Here is a 24,571-nt window from a genome sequence, read left to right as displayed (position 1 = left end):
TTACTAAAGGCGACATACACCACTATATGATCCATCCAACACGCCATTATAGGCTACTGAGGGTGCCCGAGGTCTCTTCGAACCTCGGCAGTCCGCTGGGCATTGCGCTCCGGTTTATGGTCTGCGATGGAACCACTGCTGGAAGTGTGCCGTGTTCAGGGTGGTGCTTGCCATAGAAGCAAGACGTCGAACTGTATCTCTCGGCCACTGGTCTCGGCATGTTGCCGCAGAAGCTTCAAGTACACTAGCTATTTGCGAGGAAATATTTGCCAGCAAACAATTCCATCATAAAATATGTTCCTAATAGAATACTCCCCTTTTAAGGGTGTTTTTGTTTTTAAACGCCCATTATAACAGTGTTTTATTGGAAGTACACTGAAATAAAGGGTGCATTAGAAAACACCCATGATTCGAGTGTAAAGGCAAAACCGAAAAGGTGTGCGCCATGGGACAAGCCATTTACAACAGAAAAGCGTAAAAAAGTTTACGGTGTAGCATCACCTGTGTTAGCATTGGCTGAATTTATATACACGTATATTTCACACGTGATATCTTGGGTATCGCCGATTGCGTCGGTTATTGCTGGCAGGAGATCAGCAAAAATTCATAGCCTCACAAACAAGTGATTTCCGACAGGTGATTGGCAGAAAATCTGTTGACTGTACATTCGATTGCAGTGTGCCAGTCATTCAGTTGACTCGTTACTACTGAGTATATTGTGGAGATTGGTTGAGCTACAAAATACCACTGTGGCGAGGGGAGGAAAAGATGTTTTTTGGATTTCTCGTCTGCACGTTTTTCGATGCACGCTGGATGTTATTTTGTATCGCCAACTGTAGGGTCTAGGGTCACATAAGTAACAAGTTTTGCGTTGCTTACCGAAGTCATTGCGGTTGTTTTGGGGGACAGGACTTAGAATGGATCCGCTTATCCAAGAGGTCCATCTAATGGATACCTTGTCGTGAAGTCCTGATGAGATTCACGTTCAACAAAATCACCGAACTGCGCTGAAGGCGAAGGAACTGGTCATAGAAGACAGCCTTGTTCAAAGGTAGAGCGAACCGCGGGGTAAAGTTAGACACTGGCGTATATAGACAGAGGGGGTTCTGGGTGTCCCCCCTCCGAAATGGTACATTTGGTATATTTTTGGGAACCGAGAGGAAATTCTCCTCTTCCATGTGAAGTCCCCACAGAACACCTCCCCAAATATTCTTTCTGGCTCATGAGTATCGATCTTTAGTGTTTTCTGCAACATGTGCGGGGAAGTACATGAATGTGTTTTATAAAATCATCTACAATTTAGAGTATATCTGGTATACCGGGAATAATGGTCAACGTTCTATATGTGAGTTCTGAAAAATATGTACAATTAGCCAGTTAAATGCATTAGGTGGGACATTCTGAGGCTTGCATCCACATTTTTCTCCGTATATCCATCCAACCGAGGTTTCTGTCGATGATACATAAACCGACGTAGTGTTCACGAGCGTATCAGTATACGGATATATGTAGGAGTTGACCCTCTCAAGCCAATTAGCTCAGCGTTCGCGAACTTCCTCCCGGATGTATCGGGAGGTTTATAAACGACAGCCTGGCCTAACAGAAACAACAGTCGTCTGCGAAACTTGTGCTGTCGTCTGCAAATAGTAAGTCCCATTCTGCTTCTTGTCTACATGTCCAGTGTTTGTTGGCTATCGATTCGGCTATGGATATGGCCATCTTAAAGAAGTAGCGGTTTCCCTGCTGGTGCAACGGGCAGTAGTTTCGCTCAACTTGTAAGAAAATGCGAGGATAATTTTAAATTGCGCGTAATTCTTTGCAGATATGGGTCAAATGTAAGAGCATAACTCCAATGGGTTTTGATGTATCGCTGGATAGGATAACGCGCGATAACGGCTTTGGCGTGAAGAAAAACATTTTTGACTGGCAATGAGTACCTTAAGTAGCACACATAACTATCTCGCAAACTAGTTGCCCGTTGTGAAAGAGTAAGAGATGTAAGAGATGTGGCATATGCAGCTTCCGTGTGACGTACTGGTCAAGTACAATTTCCGCAGAAACTCAGCAGAAACAGTACAAAACGGGTCAGCCCGATTCATATTCAGTAATTACAACCGCACAGTTAGTGTCACTGCTATATGAGTAGACACCGGATTACTGGGGAAACGCTCATTGTTTTTGTGTGGGTTTAATAATGCCTTTTGTAAACTGGAACACGAATTGGATGCTGGGGAACGCCCTATATCGTTTTCATAGTGCCTGTAAATGCCGGCGTTAGTGCCTATTTTCGCGTAGGTGCCGAAAACTCTGAATACACATCGAAAAATACGTATAATAGCCCTTAAGCAGTGGCGTTACACCGATGTGCAGGCGAAATTGACATCGGTCCCCGCGCACGTCACTTTGAAGCCATCGATATCGCTCAAGCCAGTATCTCAAAGGTACTGGAACCTACTCACATAAAGCACTCCGCATTGCGAAGTAAGCTCAAAAACACGCATTTCATTGGTGGATAAGGGAGTGGAAGAGCGTCATTTTGCGCTTCACCGCGACCAGCCGCGACAAAAATATGTAAACCGAAACCAATTAATTACTGCAACAAATGACCCGCTTCGGCGGCATATTTTCCTCTAGAAGGTGTACACTAAAGCTCCCAAAAGGGGTATACCCATTTTAACGCCGATGACCCTGCTTTAGAAGTTATGTTTTTCAATAAACATATTTGAATTTTTATTAAAATAACGAACGCCTCCCGCTCACTTACACGGTGCGGAGCTTGTAGGCGGTATCGGACAGATACTTGTAAAAAAGAAAGCTCTTCGATTGGTGCACCCGTTCGCGAATTATTTAGCCCGATGATTTAACTGAGACACCCTGGAGTAGAACCGCCTTCCTGGCCCTTCCATGCCCTCCATTACCGACGCCAGGCAGTTTAAGAAATATTTATGGGACCGTTCAGCTGCATAGTCATTTTCAAAGTCAGTCAAAACTCCACATTGTACACTCGCGATCTCATTGTTCATCAAATCAACGGAAATGTTTCATTTTCTTTATGTTTACCTCCACGTATCAGTACAATTTGTTCTTGTGGATTCCGGAATATTTTGTATGCTGCTCATATTAACAGCGCCGTACTTCCTACGGCCCAAAGGGCAAATAAATAAATACGTGCGTTTGAAGGCACCACAACAGGGCAACCATCCTCCTTCCGCCTGCAAATGCTTTTAGGTTGTCATAAAAGAGACTCGCTCGCGTGGCATGCGCGACAACTGATGTTTATTTTTTTCCTTACAACATCCATGAACCCCGCTACCCAGGTTCCCGTGGCGCCATCTGTCGTCCGAGCTGCGGTTTCGACGCAAAGACACATGAACTTCTGAGGAGTGGAGCCCAGTAATATGTTATCGCAATGAGAGTACAGTTCGTCACAGTTGTTTCTCTACGTTCTTTGCCAATCCAGCCAGGGTCAAATTTGGAAAATAGGATTTCTCTTCTTGTGTACCGTGGAAAGTTATAAAATTCGTACTTCACGGTATTTCAGTTTTAGTTTTTCATGATACACAATGGTTTGTTTTTAACGTCATCATTTTACTTTTAATTTTACTCTCATATTAACTTGTTCACATGCCCACTGTTTTTTACCGCTCTATGGCCTTCGTCGCCTTTGCGCCAAAAAAATCAGAATCACAACCACTCTTCTTGTGTAACCGAAACCCTGGGGACTTTTTCCCAGACACCGACAGTGTCGAAAGAGGAGTATCGCGAGAGAGGGATTACGACCACCAGCGGCGATATCTGTAATTTTGATATTGTCATTTCGCCTCTAACGATGGTGTGCTTAGGATGGTTGGCTGTCGTTTGACTTGGATGGAGAGTTGAAACGTCCGGGAACGAGACGCCGCGCTCTCAGCCAATTGCGCAGCAGGAGGAGACTCACGTGGAAAGCCGCTCGTTTTAAAAGGAGACGACAAATTAGAGCGTTAACCATGGAGCAAAAGTGTGGCGCTTGCCGCCAGAGAGAGAGAGAGAGAGAGATACATGATGACGATGATATGGGGATGACTTCCACTCATTGAGCAGAATCTGCTTCTCACCAAACGGATGCACTACCAATATAAAATCAATCTGTAGCTCATGATTGACCACCGCAATTTATTCGTGGGCATTTTGTTGCCGTCCTACACGTCCTTAGACAGGCAAAAGTAGTGGACAGAATTAGCTGCGATATTGAACTGTCTTAAGAGCGTTGAGTGGGGCTGCTGAGACAGGTGCCAAATAATCTTTAGGCAAATATCTGCGTATGGTGCGGATGATCTGTTCGTGGCGCTGATAGTGAAGCGCAGCCTCTGCGGTGAAGCATGTTCCTATTTTGCGCACAGTGTATAAGTTACGCGCCGCTCAGTGCCAGCTATTGGTTAAGTATGGCGCAGAAGAAAAATAAAGAGCCCCCCCCCCGCCAAAAAAACAAAAAAAAACAATGTACATGCCTTGTTATGCGGGTCACTGGCGAATACCCGGCTAATTTGCTAGTTACAAGCCATGTTCAACGGGACCTTTGGACATGGATGGTCTGGGAGAGTTGAATAAAGTTAAAAGCAGCACTCTCACAGAACGGGAGAGGGTTCACATCCGAAGGAGTCTATGAACGTGGCAGTTTGCCTCGATGATTGGTCAAGCTGCAGCGAGTAGCATGCAGGGCGCTTGGTCGCAAGAGCTTGGTCTAAGCAGGCCACCCTGGAGCACTGCACGGGCTTTCGGGTACGTCCGGCCTGCTTTCTCGTTGCGGACCGGGCTCGTACATCGCCGGACCTAGATTGAGCTCGAACCTGTCTAACTGCACTTTTTGCGAGCCACGGTCAACTTTTACACTCCGCTTCGCTGGGTCGCACCGGGTAGGCTACAAATTGGTCGACCTCGGGGCCGGAAACCTAGAAATTAATCGGGCTTGGTACGGAGTCCTCGAACATCGAGCATGCGTAAGCCAACGACGCTTCTCGGATGTGCACGTGTGACGGATGTGAAGGTGATGTTTTTTGACAATCTTCAAAGCGCGACTGATAAAAAAGCGGCATAGATAGAGGCAGGGTAGGTGGTGGAAGAAATGGACTTAAGGTGATGTTGGTATTTGTGGAGATAAATGTTTGGCCAAAATACACGAAGAGGTTGGTCGCAGCTATGAGGTGCTTGTGAAAGGTGTCGCCGTTGTCCGCCTCACAGAGAAGGACAACGTCCTGGGCCGACTTCTGAGGGAACTCTGCCGACATATATGTCGGAAAGAGTGTGAGGAAAACCCCGGACAGCACAGCCGCCCATGTGGTGCGAAGCAGGGTACTGTCTGTAGTTTCTGACGCAGTTATGAGGACCCCCCCCACTATTCATCTGGAGGGGGGGGGGGGTGGCTGCTGGAGGCAGCAGCCACTGAAACACATGCGTTCGTGGGATTCTGGTGGTGCCATAGTGAAAGCTAAACAACAGAAACCCAGGCCGTGTCTGTCAGGAATCGTACAATAGATCGCTAATGGCGAAACGCTGGGACGCTGGATTGTTTTGGGGCCGTAGAAGAACGTTCATATTTAAAGGGCCTGAGCTTGGGCTTACATGGATTGACAAAAGACAAACATGAAGCAGCTCAAGTCAGCAAATGACGTTTACTCAAAAGACATCATAAATTGTTATGCGAGTACAGGCCGTGGGAAAAAGGGGAAGTCACGCGGAAGCCAAGAGCAGATAAACCACGTCTGATTCCTGGCTAACGCAAAGCCCTGACGCCTAAATGACTAAAGTACCCTCATTTGATGTTTCCATTTTGCTTGTTGCAGTCTACCAATAACACAAGTTTCATTCCAAAGAGGTTCACAATTTTACCATAACATCGAGCGAGCAGCTATATTAAGTCTTCCTATGCTGGCCTAGTCTTTAGAACTGACTCAGTACTTACTCAATCTTACCTAGTCTTAGAACTGACCCAGGCGGTAGCGGTATAAATAAATAAATGAACACCACCTCTGTATCTCCTTGCCGCCTAAATCAGCGAAGAAACCTAAAAACAAAACATGTTCTCTCAGTGCTGCTGAAATCACGTATTGTTGTCCTCGGTATATATAGTTGTGATTGTGTCTCTTCGTAACAAGACAAAAAGGGGGTGAACATCCTACTTCCCACTAGCTAGGCGTATTCTAAAATTCTGGTAATATCTTGCAAGCCTATCTTTCTAATACAGCGCTGTAGCTGACACAGTGCAGAGCATCAATCAATCATGAAGGTCCTTCTCCTGTTACTCCTGGTCATTGGATGTGAGTATCTAGGGCAACGTTTCCGAAACATGTCCAAATATTTACCATGCTGTAATAACTCTATTGCAGTGGCAGCAGCTGATGCCTGGCCTGGGATGGGGCGTCGAAGTGCTGGTCTCGGTAAGAACATCATTTAACATATGGATCGTCTATGAATACTATAATATGCTGGACAGCTTTTAATGAAAGAACATTAGTCGGCTGACTCCACCTTTTGTGGGTCTAGGACCCTCATTGGATAATAATCACTCATTCCACGTTGATGTGTAACCAAAACCTATATGCAACAAGGTACAGGAAGCTCGTGCCTGTAGACGATTGGTTCACACCTCGTATGATCGCTCCTCCAGAGAGTAAGTAACCTAGCAGAGTAGTGATCACACGCGACGTAGATACAATACACTTAGGCCCTATTAGTAGCTTCACGAAACACCAGTGCTGTTAGCTCTGGGAATCCATTGCACGTACCAGGCGAGCAGGAACCGTCGGCGCATAAAAGAGTTGAAACACATGGTATATAATTACGTAAATGAGAGGTTCGAAAGAGAAGAACCTTAAGAGGAGTAAACAGCAGTAGACCGTGTTCGTAATTCTGAAATGTGTAACACTAGCAATTGTGTTTCATTGTTGAATATGTATTTCAATTGCATTGTCAATATATGTGCCAATATCCATAGTTATGATGACGGTTCGCACACAGGAAAGCGAAATACTGCCGTCTGTTACGAAGGCCGGGATGGAGGGCCCTGCAAAGGATACTTCCCGAGGTATTACTACGACTCAGCAACGAAAAGCTGCAAGAGATTCATCTACGGTGGCTGTCGAGGAAACGGGAACAACTTCGATAGGCTGGACGACTGTAAGAGGGCATGCGGGGGTAAGTGACAGTGGTGGTGTATGTGCATGCGTCTATACAGGGTGTCCCAGTTAACTGCGAACATATTTTTGAAAATGAATATATATAGCACTTTTTCCGAGATGAAACCAATTGCAATTGCAGAGAACCCGCGTTAATATGACCCCCGCTAATCTGACATACTCCCCTTATGACCGTTTTTCTCGGGAATCGTTCTGCTGGCATGCAAATCCCCTGGTTAATATGACAATCCGTTTATCGGACAATGACCAAGATTTCTGTCACAAGTAGGGTCAAACACAGGCATTATCTTCCCGCTATTCTGACCACGTCACATGACGCTCAGAGTAGCTCTCGGGAGAGGCCATCTCTTACCTCGTTCAGAGGGTGACACGTGTTAAAGTAAGTAGGGCATCAAGGTTTGGGATGTCCCCTGAAATCGCTGACCCCGGGATTATAGTCGTATCGCTTTTTGAAAAACCCAAGGGCTTAAAAAAGCGCGGGACCAGGTAACAGTGTGCTGCTGCTTTCTCGTAAGCATGGTCGAAGGATTATTTTTTGAGCATATAAAAGTCTATAACGTGTCCGCTATTGATGTTGCTATTGTCCATTTAGAAAAATTAATGACTGAAAATTGTTTTACGTAGTTATTGTTAACATATTTTTTTCAGAAAATAAATCATAATCACGTCGGCTTTTGTTGTGTGCATCGGTGTGTCCGGCCCGCGGAGGGTGCGTTTCTCCTTAATATGACAATTCGCTTTATGATTTTTCGCCATATTGGACATCACTCTGACGCTTCTTTAATTGCGTATTCTACTCGTGCATTTTAACAGCCTCGGCTACAAATTTGGAATGATCAGCAAACCATCGTATCGACAGAGGTATCACATGGGAGTGCGCATTGTATATTTCAGTCTTTTACTGCAGTGTGAAAAAAATATGAGGTGGGAAGAGCTTTTTTTTAGGTTGCAGCAAACTAGAGGCTTTATTCTCTCTCTTGCAGGCACATGAAGCGAATGAAAAGGCTCTCGTAATAAAGCTGAAGTGAGGCTCGATTTTTTTTGTGTGTGTGTTTTCCTGCTCTTCATGTGCTCCAAGTCGTCGGAGCACGCAACACGACATCACATTACTTGTAACAGTATTGCTAATTCTGAAACTTGCATACTTTGGCTATTGTAGTGCCAGTACGTGCTCTTAAGTGCCTTATATGTGGACCTTTGTTCCACACATCAAGCGTCATGGAACCTCTGGTCGCACCAGTGCGATCTACGTTTCCATTGCTTCTTTCTACTGCAAATGAAATCGAATCTGATCTGACATCTCAGCTATTCCTGCTCGGAACATGGACGAGGAGAAGTGAACAACACTTTAGTTTGCACGATGGGACATTCGTACTTTGGAGAAGTGGTTTCTTCTCCAGCCATGAAACTGCGTAGCACGCTTTTCACGAGTGTCTGGATCCTGGCTCTTTGTAGCACAAAATTGAGGAGCTGTAGGGAGTTCCACAGGTTCACTGCAGCACCAGTCACACGCTCCTTCAACCCCTTGTTCCAAACTGGGATAGACGGCAGTTTTATTCTCTTAGCCGTAGAGATAAACTACCCAGTGTGGATAGCGGTACGCAAGAGTCGCGCTCGTGGGCCGTCACACGTTCTAAGCCTCGTTCGAGCAGATGTTCGCAGAGTTTTACGCAGGGAGTGAGGAGTTATTGGCGCTGTGGAGTTCGGAAGGCTCTGGCTAACTTCATCTGTGGTCTGCGAAGAACGCATGCAATGTACGTTGTCCACTACTAGGCATTTCTTTCCTTCGTGCCGTTATCCCGAACGCAGTTATCCGCAGTCTTGGTCTGTTGCATGGCGACGACAAGCTCGAACAGCAATCCTTAACGTGACGTGATTTCACAGGGAGGAGTTGGTACTGCACCAGTTCTAGTTTTTGTCCCAGTTTGTTGAGATAGTTATATAGGAGCCAGCCCTTGTGACTGGACTTCTGCCTCGATGTCAGGACTGTTCTGAACATGACACCGGATTGAGACATCTTGTGCAGGCAGGAAGGCCGTGGGTACAGGGCGCTCCATTCAAGCATAAACAAATCCAATAGTGGAATCCGTCGTCTAACACGTTTGTCGCACATATTTATGCTTAGAAAAGCCGACATTCCCAATACTGGAAGAACCTTTCGTATTGCACTGAACAACCTATGGGTTACATGTTTACATTTTATTATTATTAATATTTTTATGATTTCGTGTTAGCTTCCGGTGTTCAGACGCGGACACATGAAGAGAAGACAGCACAAAGGAGAGGGGGTGGGCAAGTATACATCCTGGGCCAACATCAAGGGGAACTGTGCCGACATTGTGTGTCTGGAAGGTCTGGAGAAAAGTCCAGGGCAAAACTCAGACATGACAGGGAATTTCAACCCGCGTCGCCTCCCAGTCTTTGCGCGGACAGCTGTCGCCCTAGGTACTGTGCAACGGGAGCTGCATGGTTACTGATCCCATACATCCAAACAGGAATTCGGTAGCATGGTAGAAGTTGATTAGTCATGTGGTTTCCGCTATATACCGGGAGGGTTACCATGTACTCAGACTTCAGAGCACTTTAACTGAGCATGGAAGGACTACAAAAATTTCAGGAGCTGCAGAGATAAAGACTAGAAGCCTGGGGATAAATATGCATTCTCACAAGAGGTACGCATTCAACCAACTTTATTTCCTTAAATGTATAAATGGGTTCTCCTGTGACTCATCCCCCAAAGCGACAAAAATTATACCTCCACGTGAAGTATAATAATTCATTCCCTCCAGGAAGGTATAAAAATTCAGAGCATGGGGTACAAAATGTATACCACGTACGCGTAAGATATAACTTAAATATACCTCAAGGTGTACATTTAAGGCCAAGAATAGGTAATAGCAATGGTATAAAAATGTAGACCTTAGGCGCAAGATGTATAGCATTCATGAAGGGGCATCTGGTAAATACCCCTGAAACCCCTCACGCTATAGATTTAATATTAGGAACAGGGCATAGCAAATGTACAACAAAGTAACCCTTGGGCATAATATATTACAGCCCAAACTGGCGGATACGAAAGACGCTCAGCACTATACGTACCGACCCCAGTGGCTCAGTCGGTAACGTGCATTACTGAGTTCAAGACCGCGGGTTCGATCACAGCCGAGTGCAGTATAGCCGTGTGAGGGGAGGTAAACATTGCTTCCGGCACCGTCTGTCGGAGATTTCCGGCACCCGTCGACAGAACACCCAGGTAGTCGAAATTGTCCGCCGTCCTACCCACGCGCAACATGTCGCCAACCTATAGACAGACTAACCTTACACGTACACTCTAAAAACAGACCTTCACCGCATGGCACACTGTGCGCCAACCGTTGCCACGAAGGATAAGGTTATCACTTGTGATTGGAAGGCAGAGGGAGACGTATGCCTTGTTGTGGAAATTTTCGTATATCCAAATTGTCACAAAAAAGCGTGAGCCCTCTCTCTCTTCGAAACAGAAGCGGTAACCCTATCATTCGTGGCAGCAGTTGGTGCACAGTGTGCCGTGCGGTGAAGTTCTGTTTTTAGAGTGTAACATCACACTACCATTATTATCATTATTGTTGAGCGCCACTGGATAGCGAACGCTCAATGAAAGTAAGAGGAGGAAAAAGCGGCGATCCTTCCGGCGATTACGGCGAAAGCGGCGATTATTTCCATGAACTATAGGGGCTCTAGTTTGCAAGGCTCCGCAGCGCCACCTGTAGGATGTACGAGATATATAAAAAAAAAACAAGAACGAAAAACACACATAGACTATCAATGGAAGGAAAGACAAAGTCATATAAGCGATAGAAGCTAGCTGAAAGAAACAAACATAACCTGATATTAGCGAAATGGCAAGTTCATCAATAGGGGTTCAGCACTTTCATAGACAGTTGGCAGGATTGTGGACAAAGCTTGAAGCGAAGAAAAAGGCAGATGCTTTTCTGATAGGGTAGACTCTCTTTTTGGTTTCTGTAGAATTTCTGCTAGGGGACGCGGTAATCCAAGCACTTCAAGGAGCATGAGCTTACCTCCGAGTTGGTAGATGTGATTTGAAGGCGCACCTTAACTTGTGAATGTATGTGCAAAGATCTGTAAACCATCTGTAGCGAGCCGCTCCATCTGCATCGCCATCAGCGCTCGTTCGCGTGGTCGCGCTAAAAAGTGCACGTCGCTCGGCCAGTTGTTCCCGTGGATTGGTCAGACGTTGTCTCTTTCCTGGAACACGCTACCTACAAACTGGTGACCCGGACATCTCAATGGACGCTCTACGGACTGCGTCATCAGCCCCGACGTCCCCTGCAGTCCAAGATGCCGGAGACCATCCGTCGATCGCCGTTCTCCAAAGTTGAGGCGCGACTTGCACTTCGGCATATTTCGGCACAACTTACCATGGAGATTATGTCATAAAATGGATTATTTACTGTTGGTACCGGACAACCATATGTATGGGTATAAAAGGAGGCACACCAGCCAATAAGCGCATTCACCGTGGCAACCCTGCTGTCTGCATCTTCTTCTTCAACACAACATGGCGACGAGGATGGGATCGAATAAGCTGACCACCTTTGTCGATGAGACTAGCTCCTTGATCTTTACAAAACTTTTCTGTGCTGCTTCAATCCACTTGAAGGGTACGTTGTGTCGAAGAAGTTCCCTGAGAGGTTCAACAACGTCTGCAAAGGCAATCCCAAATCGCCAGTAGTGGTATCCACAGATGCTTCGGACCACGGCCTCGGGGCGGTTCTTCAACAGCCCACAGACACCGGACTGAGCGCAGTGGAGTTCGCTTCCAGAACCTTGTCACCGTCTGAGGGCAAGTACTCCGTGGGAGAGAAGGAAGCCTTGCCTTGTCTTTTTGCAGTTGAACTCTGGCAGTGTGGGAACGACGATTCCTACTGAGAACGGATCATGAGGCCTTCAAAAGGATCAGGCAGAAGACCACTCAGGGTACCAAGGTGGGCAGCGCGACTCCTTTATTATAATCTTGACATTGAATATCATCGTGGAAGCGATAACGTAGTCGCAGATGCCCTATCGAGGTTGCCACTGGCAGCTGGATCACAGGAAGAAATGGAGGAAGAGATTATAGCTCTTGTCTCATCGTGATAACTATATAAGAAACAACTTCGGGATCAAGTGGGCAAAGACGAAGTATTACAAAGCTTAATCAAGTATGTTTCGCAAGGCTGGCCAACAAGGAAAACACTTTCGTCCGACCTGTTCCCCTTCTTTAACGTAAAGGAACTATCTGTTGTAGAGTACTGTTCAGAGAGGAGAAAATTGTTGTGCCAAAAGCGTTAACGTCTGTACTGGTTAACTTCGCACATGAGGCGCATCCCGGAATAGTGAGGACCAAGCAACGCTTGAGGGATCTTTTCTAGTGGCCAAAAATGGACAACCAAGTTGAACACGCTATACGAAGCTGCCAAGACGACATGCGCACCGTTGCTACTAGTTCAGTTTCCTGATCAACCGTGGCAGAAGTTAGCAATGCACAGGGCCACTTGAGAAAGCACAACTTAGTTGTAAGTTTGCTATTACTGTAATTGATTACCATTGAAAATGGCCAGAGGTATGCTTGACTAGCAGTGTCACATCGCAGTCTGTTATCGACTTTTTACTTTCACTGTTCAGTAGAGAGGGGTATCCTGAAGAGATTAGGCCATGCCCGGAAGAGAGATCCTGAAGAGATAACGGACAATGGTCCACAATTTAAGTCTAAAGTGTTTGAGGACGTAAAACGACGATAAAAACCGGAGACACAGAACAGAAAAAAGACAACACGACACGTTCTGACGTTCTCTCTGAGTTCGTGTCGTATTGTCTTTTTTTCCGTTCCGTGCCTCCGGTTTTTATCGTCGTTTTACAATGTACCAACTCGCCTGCACCCTTGCACTTCTACCATTGGTGTTTGAGGACTTCTTGTGTGAACGGGGTATTAAGCATTCTGTGTCTTCTGTGTATTACTCACAGTCGAACGGACTGATAGAAAGATTTAACGGTGTCTAAATATATACTTTGTGCAGTTGTCTGTGCTTGAGAAGCGACCAATCAAAACTGCAGTGAGAGATTACCTTGTTTACCTTGTGAACTTTTGTTTTCTGTATGTGATGAAGGAAATTTATTTTAAGGGGAGGGAAATGAAGGAAAGGAATTTATTTAAGGGGAGGAGAATGTTATGACATAAAGTGGAATATTGGTATCGGGCAACCATGTGTATGGGTATAAAAGGAGGCACACCAGTCAATAAACGCGTACACCGCGGCAGCCCTGGAGTCTGCATCTTCTTCAACACAACAGTCCGGACGGTCGCATGTCTCGCGGACAATGTCCTTTACTGTGCCATACTGGCCCTGTACTACAACAATGTGCGCGTTATCCATACCAACCGGTGCCGTACACACCGTAACTACGGTGAGGTTGGTTTCCAAAGAAACCGAAGGAATGGCAACAACATTTACATCTAGAGATGCCAAACCTTTCAGGCTTGCAACCCCTTGGAGGGACATAACTTTCCGCTCATAGTCTGACTCATCCTGGTGCTGAAAAGGTCGAACACAGCCATCAGGAGCCTTCTTCACCAGAGCGAGAAGGAATTCCACAGCTGGCCATGGCACATACACACACACAACACACGCCAAAAGAATATCACTAGCCTATCATCAACAGAATTACACAAAGGAAAACACACACAGATATACAGGGTGTTTCAAAAAACGTGTCATTCGGACTTTATAAAAAAACGGGGCGACGGAAAAATACGGGGTAAACGGCATTTGTGTGGCAACTGAATTTGCCATCTTTCAAAAATATTTTCATTTGATTTTAATTAAAAAATTGAATTTCTTTAATTGAACCCCAAAATTTCCCAAGTGAACATAACGTTTTTTTTTACAGAATTAGAGAGCCCGTAGCGAACTTAGTCAGATCAACTAAGAAATTCGCTCAATATTGCAAATAGAACTGCCCCAAAAAAGCCCCGAAATTGCGGCTTCAAAGTTTCGGGTATTCAACGGCGCACAAAATCTATCGCAAAGACACGCGGAGAGCCTGACATGCTCCTGCCCCCACGAAGCTAGTACAATTTATCGCCGAACCGGCGTGCAGCACAAGACGTGCCGATAGCAAGGCGGTTGACATTGTACCATACGTTCATAAGCGGCAAAAAAAAAAAAAAATGATTCCGCCTCTTTTTTCCCGCCCACTTTTCTTTCGACCTTCTATCTTTAAGGGTGCAGGAGCATGTGCTGCTCCCTGCGCATCTTTGCGACTGATTTGGTGCGCCGTTGAATACCCGAAACTCGCGTCAATTTCGGGAATTTTTCTGGGCAGTTCCATTTGCAATATCGAGCGGATTTCTTGGTGTATCTGACTAAGTTCGCTACGGGCTCTCAGATTCTGTCTCTTCCCAGGTTGACGTGGGAAATTTTGGAGTTCAATTAAAGAAATCCGTTTTATTTTAATTAAAATCAAATGAAAATATTTTTGCAAGATGGCAAATTCAGTTCCCACACAAGTGCCGTTTACCCCGTATTTTTCCGTCGCCCCGTTTTTTTATATAAGTCCGAATGACACGTTTTTTGAAACACCCTGTATAGATATTACAGAAAATCAGAACAAGGACAGAATCACTCACCGCAGCTCAGCTTCGTCGTCCTCGTCGTACATGATTACCTGTTTTTTGTCATGGAATGCTTTGGATTTCGTATGCGAACTGTAGGATGGGACAAGTGATGGGCGTGTATATTGTGTGTGTGTGCGTGTGTGTGTATTGTCATCAAGCAGGAGAGCTACCCATGGAAGTAGTCCCCTTTGGACAGACACTAACTTTACGTTACAGTCCTACAAGCTAGATAACAACACTCTCTAGGAGAGTTTGCTTTTCGTTCTGACCATACCAAGCGAACAATCCAAACACGGGAGAGCCGCTGCAGAGTGCAGTACGGTCCTAGCGAGCTGGCTAGAACATGAATTGCCACTCACCCTAAACGTGGCGGAAAAGACGAGTAGACGTCAGCCAGCGGCGAGAGCACTGCACAAGACCATACAGTGCTTGCTCATGGACAATATGGCTACGAAGCCCTGCCCTGACAGCCTGAAATATAGCTGCGTCTCCGAAGTCTTGGCCACCGAAAGCCAGCCGGCAACCACGGATCCAAATTTGAAAGGCAACGGTTCCAGGAACTGTACGGTGGCCCAGGCGACAGTCGACAGCTGAAATATCTGGGTTACTCTGCGCCACAGCAAAAGAGGAACACGACAACGCCTGAAACAGTGCTCTGCGGTTTCACACATCCCGCAAGACGGGCAACTGTCAGAGCGAGAGATGTGAAAACGGTGTAGTCGCTCACGAAGAGGAAGAACGTCATGGGCCAACTGCCACTGAAGACTGGCGCGGCGCGCATCTAGCCAGCCCGCAGTGATTCGACGCCAAGGCAGCTTCGTCGGCACCGAAGGAACTGGGGGACCAGACTCCAACTCCCGGATAGCTGTATCAAAATCGCTCTCAGACCATAACTGGATGTCAGCGTCCGGAAGCTGGAGTCGCAAACGCCGTACAATATCAACAAAGGTACTGTATTGGTGAGGCAGGACTTCGGACCTAGGCCGAAACCTAGGGCTCTCAACGAACAATCTGGTAGCACATCCCAGAGAGTACTGCACTAACGCGCACGCTGGGTGTTCGGGAGTGTGCAATGCATCGAAATAAACGCGTGACTGAAGTGCAAGGCAGTTGTCGAGCCCCACCGGCAAGGCTAAGCCGTCCCGGTCACGTGTACGGTGCAAGCTGGACCTCGCGACCCACTCCACCGAACCGCCCCAGAGGAAACGGCACGCGTCCCTAGTGATGGCAGTACGAATTAGTGATGGCGGCGTGGCAACGGCCCCTAGAAACCACACGCGACTGTAGTACCAGGCCACTAGCAGATGAGTGCAAAAAGTGATGGGCAAATCAACGAATTTAATAAGCTGCCGCAGGACAGCTCTGCAACGATTAAACACTCGTGGCCAATTTACGGTAGATATGCCAGTGCAATCAAAAGTCACGCCAAGAATTTTGACTTCTGGCCTCACTGGAACACAGAAAGGAGCCACGCAGGAAGGCTGGAGGTTAAAAACAGTGCTGCACTTTTTGATCTATTCAGTGTTTCCCCTGAAATGGCTCCGTAATCTTCAAACGCGTTCTGAACAGGCCCTAGGGAACACTCGCCAGAGGGGAGTGGAGGGCATCCATTGGTCAGCATCAGTGAAACAGGAAGCGAACACAGTCTCTCGAGTAGAGGGTTGATGACGATGGCGTACAAGGTGGGAGAGAGAAGGCATCCTTGACGGACCCAACACGTTACATTAAAGGGCAGTGACAGGCCGGCAGCGACAGAGACAACGCTTCTAGTGCCCCCTGTACAACGTTTCCACGCATTGGCGAACCCATATGCCCCCAGCCGAGAGAACAGGTATGCGTGTCGCACACGAGCAAATGCCTTGGATTAATCGAAGGATGCCAGCACAGAGGGGGCATGACCACTATTAATCTAGTGGATGACATCGCGAGGAGCGATTCTATGAAGGTCTGACGACCTGCCGGGGAGGGAACATGCTCGGCAAGGATTAACGCCTTCTCAAACAGAGGTGAAACGCGCAACAGAAGAGTTGTAGCTAGGATCTTATAATCGCTCGTCAGTAAAGTCATCGGACGATATGAATCTGTGTCCAGTTTTCGAGAGTTGTCTTTGCACAGGAGGACAACAACACCACTCTGCATGCTAGGGCATAGCAGCCCCTGAGCTAACTGATGTTAAAAATCCGGGTCATGCAAGAGGCTATTACACTCTAGAATCAATTATAGAACTCAACTGGGAGGTCGCCAATGCCGGCGCACTTTTCTGCTCGCCATTGAGGAGATAGGCGCGCAAGAACTTCATTTCGCGTGAGCGGCCCGGAGCCAACATGCTCCATTTGTGACACCGGCAGTGGACATTCTCTGCTAACAACAAGCTCGTCGTGAGGTTGCCTCTGATAAAGGGCCGGGAAGGGCGATGACAAGCATCGTGCAGAGAGTCGCTTACAAAGGACTTTCGATACATTAAAGGAGCCGTACACAGGTATAAAAGGTGCACATTTCTCCGCGTTATATTATTGCAACTTAGGCAGTGAAAGCTCCATGATATTTCTAGCGCTCAAAACCAAAAGGTGCTCGCATGCGGATGAAATTTTCGCTGCACTCTTTCGCATTTTAGCTCCGCCTTGCGCTCTAATTCAAGTCATTTTCTTGTGGCCCTTTCCTCACCAATTACGATCAAAGGTTCCATGTATGATTTTATTCCACTTGGAGAAATCGACTAGATGAATGTGAGTCTTCTTCTATTCAATATCAAAACAGTTACAATCTCAAACTCGAAAAGAAGAAGAATGGATATGCGGTACTACAGTTCCGGAATCCTAGGTAGGAGCGCGATGGGCCGTCTTCGTCATCTTCGAGTGGTTCCAACGAGGGCGCTACCGTACTTTGGTTTGACTCAAGCGGCATCGCGTCACCAGCTCGCGCGGTACTGTGATTAGCGTGCGGGCGACGTCACATCGTGACCGGGAGGAACCCGGGCTCGAATGACGTCAAATGATAGCAGCCCAACTGCTGACGTTTGCGGCAGGCGAAAATGTTGGCGATATCATGACGCTGAATTTCGGGACCACGGAGCGCAGAATCAAGTTCCACACAAACAAACGAAACACTCCGCCTTGCAGCTGATAACGGAGCGTGTTTATTGGCTGGTAACTTGAAACATCATGTTTATTATATTTATTTTCCTTTCGTTTGAAAGGAGAAGCAAAAAAGTCGAGGAGGTTTGACTAAGGCTCCCCTCCCTATGTACACCGTACAGGAACAATACAAAATGACAGTAACTAAACCAAATTCACGATATACAAAAATATACACGATATACACGTTGTACTCGGAAGGGATGAAAGGGGGTCTTGTTGGTCGAAAAACAGAAATAAATGCATAAAAAAGGTAACCAAGAGATCTTGCATGATTTTTAGTGGCTACCGATAATGTTGTAGCATATTGGAACTTCGAACCGGTTCGGAAGCGGATTACAGACTCTGAAGCGGTGTGTGCTATCAGACCGTAAGAGTTTGAACAAGACTGACGACATGCTGACTGAATGGGTGGACAAAGGGATGCGTCAGAACAGGATTGAATTTGTGTCGGTGGTGGAATTGAGAGCCCAGTGTACTTCTTACAGTTTCACACTCCGTTGACCTGATCTCAACACACATCCGTTCACCCGCTCCACTTGTTTCATACTCCCCCTTGTCTCTGCAGCCTTGCTGCAATTTCCCCTTTACCACACTTTACAATTCTCAGAAACATTGTCATAAACAATACAGGCTTCTTACTAAGAAAGGGAGAACCCCTAAAACCAATTAATGTGCACACCCAGTGACGTCACTAGGGTATGCGTCACCCGATGCGGGGGCTCCGTCGCCTCCAGCAATAATGTGTCCTTTTCCATCCGAGGCGATGCACGATAAACAACAGCATATCGTACGCAGGAAAAAAAAATCGCATGCTCGCTGAGGGCTTCTTATGTTGTTTTTGCCGTCACCTCGCTACAGAAAAAGAGAGGCGGCGGCGGTACTGGTGCAGCATGTCACCCCCCTTCTGTCGCATAACCTGGTGCGGAATGCATACCCCGCACCCCCTAGTGACGCCACTGTGCACACCAGACAACATTCTGTGGTTACAGGTGTGCTCCTGTTCGCCCATCGCTTCTCGACGGAGGCCACACAAAGGGACACTGTTTCTGAAAAAAAAGAAAGAGAAAAAATCAACTTTTTCTAGCTTTAAGTACTGAGGTCCTCTTCTTTGTCTGTGCACTAGATTTGAGCTGTGGGACAATGTCAGTAATGCATGTTTGACCAATATGTACAGGTCTAGACAAAAGCTTGCAGAACGCCAAAGCAATACCTTATGCAGCACTGAACAGGAAAGAGTACACTTAATGTGAGGTGCACAAAATACACAATCACTGGCGGATTTATGGAGGGGTCCAGACGTTCTGACCCCCTCCTCAGTTTCAGTCGTTACACAGGCTTTAATTGACTTTGGTGGTATAGTAGCATGCTGTCCAAGATAGGACAACTCTTCAGAAAAAAACGGGGTACGTGTCTGTGCACAGTAGTCTGTCTGCAAGTGTATCTGCTCCTGTGAAGGTATACACCACAGTTTCTCTCTGCATTCACATTCGAGAGCCCAATCTCTTACAATGCAATTGCTTGCAAAAGAGACATTGACAAAGTGACTCACAAAAGTTTTAAAAAATGAGCTCATGTTGTTTTTTTGTCATGCTAGAACACCATGAAGTACAAATATGACTACAGCTAATGTGGCAATCAATTTTCGTCTTCACATACTGGACAACTCAAGTTACAATATATGTTTAATAGCACCAGCTTTGTGACATTCTACATGCAGGGTACACAATTTAAATCTGGGCTATAAAGTGCCTGAAAGACTTTTCAAATGCTGTTATAGTCTGAATATTCATATAGTATGGCATGAATGACTGTGACTGTACTGGACTAAGTTGCTTATAAACACAAGCTGTCCATCTACTGAGTCCACTTTTTCCTAAATATGAACGAAATGAGGTAAATTGTGGTAAGATGTACCTCCACCTAGAATCTTGGGTATCTAAAGCATGTAGTAGCTACTATGGGAATGTCTTTGCGTACCCTGTTGCTAGTATAGCCATTCTCATGTTTTTTTTTTTTTTTCAAGTTTGTGCAACATCCATCGCACAAACTGTTGGCATGTAGTGTATTTATATTTCTTGTATGAGACACGCAAGCTTCCCAGTAAACCACAAACGTCTAATGTACATCCAGAGGATGGTACACCGTGGATATTTTGGATGTCTAGTAGACATCCGGGTATGTCCATCTAACGTGGAATGGATGTACTATGGATCGTCGGAAGCTCATCCATAACTGTATAAATGGATGTCCTCTGGATGTAACAGCTGACATTTGTCACATCCAGTGGACCTGCTCGTGAGGCATTGCGACGTCTAATATACGTCCTGTCGATGTTCCTACCGGTTTAACATACGACAATATATAGACCGGATTGCAAATTTACTTTTTCAGCTATTTTTTGTGCATGAACAGCGTCAATGCCGTGGCCGTACCCCACCAGACACGGCTTCGGCATTTCTGTTGGCTTACTGGATGAAACATATACTAAAATAGTAATAGTTGCGGGATGTCTGTCAAGTGTAGTGGGGCCGAAATCGTTTGTAACGGTGACGAAGATGTGATTCTGCAATTAATATGTACGTCTGCAATGAGTCAAACTGCTCGTTAACATTTCTGATATTCCTTCCTAACAAATATTGTGTTTGTAATTCAGGCTATTGTCAATGATGAGGTTACCTACTGGGTGGAGCTGTCAAACTGACAGGTTTCCTGTGTTGATGGAAGAGTGCAACGTAGATACTTTGCAGAGAGCAGGGCGCGAACAAATAAAAAAACTTGCTTTTACTTGTTCTCCAATTTCTCAAGTTCTCGCAAGATTCTTCTAGCGCTATACGTAAAAATTACCATTGAATTGATAGTCGAAACAACGTTTCGCAAACGTACGTCTATACTATCCTATGCAAATTCTGTAGGAACATCGATTGAACGTATACCAGACGTAGCAATGCCTCACAAACACGTCCACTGGACGTGACAAATGTCCAGCTGTTACATCCAGAGGACATCCATTTATACAGTTATGGATGTGCTTCCGACGATCCATAGTAAATGCATTCCACGTTAGCTGGACATATCCGGATGTCTACTAGACCTCCCAAATGTCTTAGATGTTTGGATCTTTCTGGTATGTCTAATAGACGTTTGTGGTTTACAGGGCCGTGGGAGTATGGTACGCTAAGAACAGGCTGCAGATTGAACAGATGTGTTCCTTTTTAACGCCAGCAACGTTTAGCAATAGTTTGAACTTGTAGGCAGAGTACCCTGCAGAATAAAGTCTGCCTACTTGGAATATTGTACGTGCTTTCTGCGCAGAGGCACACACAGGATTTGGAGAGAGAAGATCTGATGGCAGATTTCACTATACTGTTCTTGGCTATTTTCTAACGATAGTTGTTGCAGCGAGCTCGTCGTATAACACAGATGCCCTCTGGCCACATCCTTCCTCGCAGCATGACCTACCTCAAGCGGGTGACAGCGCGTCGTGTTCACAACACTCCAAATAGATGACTACTCCAGAATATGAACGTGCCTTTGCACAATAAAGCTGCCCATACCCAAGACTTGTGGTTGCTTTCGGTGGTTCACGTGCACTGTCTCTGCACTAAGTAACGTTTCCGATCTCTCAATTTTCAGCAGGCGGTCTTAAAGGGCGTTGACCTCTCTCCACCAGTGTTCCGTGTAGCAGTTGTTTAAATAACACATTCATCGACATTCTATTACTTTACAGTGTACACACACTGCAGTCGTCGCAGGCTGTACCTATGCACTCAAATTAGCAACACTGAATTTAGTAATCTCTCCATGTACTGTTTGCTTGTATGGTCCAGTTGACACGAAGAAAAAGAGCAAAAAATAATTTCCAGCTTTATTACGAGGTGCTTTTATTGTCGCTCGTCACCCTGCAAGATAGAGGTTACAGACTTAAGTTTGGACATGTCGTACAGTACATGGTTGTAATACAATTATCATCGACGCAATATAAAAACACTTGTAGTATTTCTACCACTCACTATTGAAAGATACAAAAGTTCGCAAAGAAGTACAATTTCCGTTATACCGATGCCCCTGATGACAAGATGCTTCGGCACTGACTGCATTCTTTGATGAATGGAATCTGGAAGCCTCTTCTGCGTTTTCCAGCACTTTATCCCGAAGTGGACGCACACACACTCTCTCTCGCAATCCACAGACCGACCGCTGTGGCGTCGCTCATGATCTCAGTTGTCTCGCGACGTAAACACCCAATTATTATTATTACTAATAATTCCCCAAATACGCCTATATCTGGAGGCGCTGCGAAAGAATGCACTTAAAATATTTCCTTACAACCCAACTAGTAAAAAGTGAACTGCGGGGACGTTAGTATTCTGATGGTAGGGGTCAGCGTTTCTTGGGAGAGATGTGCCAGGGAATAATTTCTAGGAGTATCGTCCTTGGTCAATAGGTGGATTCTGTAAGGGTAAAAGAAAACGGGAGACAAAAAACAGTGTGTCGGTTACCCGTATTCACCAACTTACTTAAACCATTGGTTTAGTGACGTCGGGTTTAAATCGATCACGTGAGACCTTCGTTCGCCAATCCTGGATCACCAACCCATGCTCTACAACCTGCTTCTGTGAAGCCAATGGCACCGCACATAGCGGGCTTCCTGCACGGCGCATGCGCATTTCGCCAGAGTCTGCCAGAAGCGATGGAGGCCGGTAGGCCTAATCCTCGGTTCACGAAGAATTTTTCATCAAATCTTGGGTAAGTTTTGATTGATATAGTTACTAGAAGCGCCCAGGAGGTGGATTTTATCGCAATGGGACGAATATTCGATTCAAATATTCCATTTCGACCATCCACCCAAGCTACTTAAACCGGTGGTTTAAGACCCATGTATTTGAATGGGACGTATTTTAAACTAGGGGAGAGGCTAGTTTAACGTCGGCCTAAGTACGTTGCAACTGTGAACGTGTGCTGAAAAAACTATTGTAGAGTGGTTGTGGTAGGTGAGGTTTCACTAACTCGAAATCTAACTGGTAAAAATTAAGCAGAATCGTTTTAAATGCACGGTTAATAAACGAAAACGGCGTAACGCTTGGCCGGGGGTACGAAATGCGGCTGTTGTTTTTCGAAGGCGCTATCGCGAACTTTTGCATGACAAAGGTAAAAAGCACCGTCAAAGTGTGGTCAAAGTGAGTGACATCGACATGTGCCACTGGACAAAATCCAGATACCAATCCAATGGACCGATAGAGCGTGCGGATGGGCGAACGTCAATGTGCATCATCAAAAACAGAGCATAGTGCTGGCGCTTATTATGATGTCATCTCCTGTGATGCAAACTGTAAGCACCCCGTCATTGTACAGTAAGAGCAATAACGTGCTAGATGGTTGTTGCGAGCCCCGATTGAGAAATTGAGGGGCGTTATCCACTCGCATGTTTATTAACCGTCCCAGTATCTGTCATCTCTTTGTAGCGTGTCTTATCTCCAGAGACCTTTAATCGTGCAATAGGACTGATCATGAAGTGCAATAGCGTCTTGCGGCCGTTGTGTGGATACTATCTAGGCATGGAAATATGCATGTTGTTGCACTACACTGAACACGGAATTTGAGCAGATTTTGCTTTCCCAGGTTATGAAAATACCGGAGCAAAACCGAACGAGGTCCCCATTTTCCCTGGATTCACATGTAATAATAATAATGTATTGTAATAATTCACATAGATGAAACTGAAATGTGTGTTTTACTTATTTCAGCATGCCACAGCAGAGGAGACCAATGAAAAACAGTTCTTCAGGTATTGTGTTACTACTGCTACATTGGAAAACATTAAAAAAAAACAGCTGCTTACTTCTATTTTGATTTACTGTATGGTAACAGTAGATCTGCTTTTGTAGGGCTGTTTCTGCAAAAGACAGTGCTAAAGGAGGCTGGAGACCTTTTGGATGCATCATTACTTTTTTAGGTTAACTATTGCAGGTACATAACCATAACCAATCAATGACAGTTTTTGTGCATTGTATAAGCACAGATATTCTGGAGATCATTGCTTAAAAAATCTCTGTTGTGGACTCATTTGTCACAACAACTTTGTATTTGTGAGATTTTTGTTTATATTCAGACAATAAAGGCTATTACGTAGTTCCACAAGGATGACTTTTTTCATAGAGGCATGCACTCTCGATACCCTGCTCAATTAGATGGTGAGGTCACGTGAAAACATAAGTAAGCAATGGTGCACAAGGAAAAAACTCCTTGCTACATTCCACATGCTGACTCCACTAATATGTCTGAGGTGTACTGGAAAAGAGCTGAATTGCATAGGAATCAAGGGCAATGTGTACAGAAACTTTAAGCTCTTTTGCCCATTATTGCATTGCACTGGAAGTTGAAAATTAGATCAACTGCAATTACTGCATATAACACCTTCCAGATAGATTTAACAAAACATAGGGTACAGACTTATCAATAGATGGTATTGACAATTATAATAGTAGCCAGCTGGTACACACAACATCAAAATGAAAATGTGGTTCTGTCATAACTGTAGCATGAGTGCATGGAAATATTGTACATGGCCACGTGACTGTTGTCAACTATTTAAAAGAAAGTTAGCTTCT

The 24,571-nt window shown here is 45.6% G+C and overlaps 2 long non-coding RNA genes across 3 annotated transcripts; both read left to right on the top strand.

Moving 5' to 3' along the window:
• The first annotated feature begins 1,618 nt into the window (after positions 1-1,618).
• Positions 1,619-6,389, top strand: LOC135375749 (uncharacterized). Its single transcript, XR_010417374.1, has 3 exons — positions 1,619-1,646; positions 6,221-6,293; positions 6,363-6,389. It is a non-coding gene; the product is annotated as an uncharacterized LOC135375749 (long non-coding RNA).
• A 16,264-nt stretch (positions 6,390-22,653) lies between these two features.
• LOC135375748 (uncharacterized) lies at positions 22,654-24,095 on the top strand. Of its 2 annotated transcripts, XR_010417373.1 has the most exons (4): positions 22,654-22,709; positions 23,583-23,639; positions 23,708-23,748; positions 23,849-24,095. It is a non-coding gene; the product is annotated as an uncharacterized LOC135375748 (long non-coding RNA). The 2 variants fall into 2 exon arrangements; XR_010417372.1 differs by having other exon boundaries at positions 23,583-23,748.
• Positions 24,096-24,571: the final 476 nt, after the last annotated feature.

Source organism: Ornithodoros turicata, chromosome 1, assembly GCF_037126465.1.
Source record: "Ornithodoros turicata isolate Travis chromosome 1, ASM3712646v1, whole genome shotgun sequence".
NCBI lineage: Eukaryota > Metazoa > Arthropoda > Arachnida > Ixodida > Argasidae > Ornithodoros > Ornithodoros turicata.
This window is presented reverse-complemented; position numbering and strand designations above follow the sequence as displayed.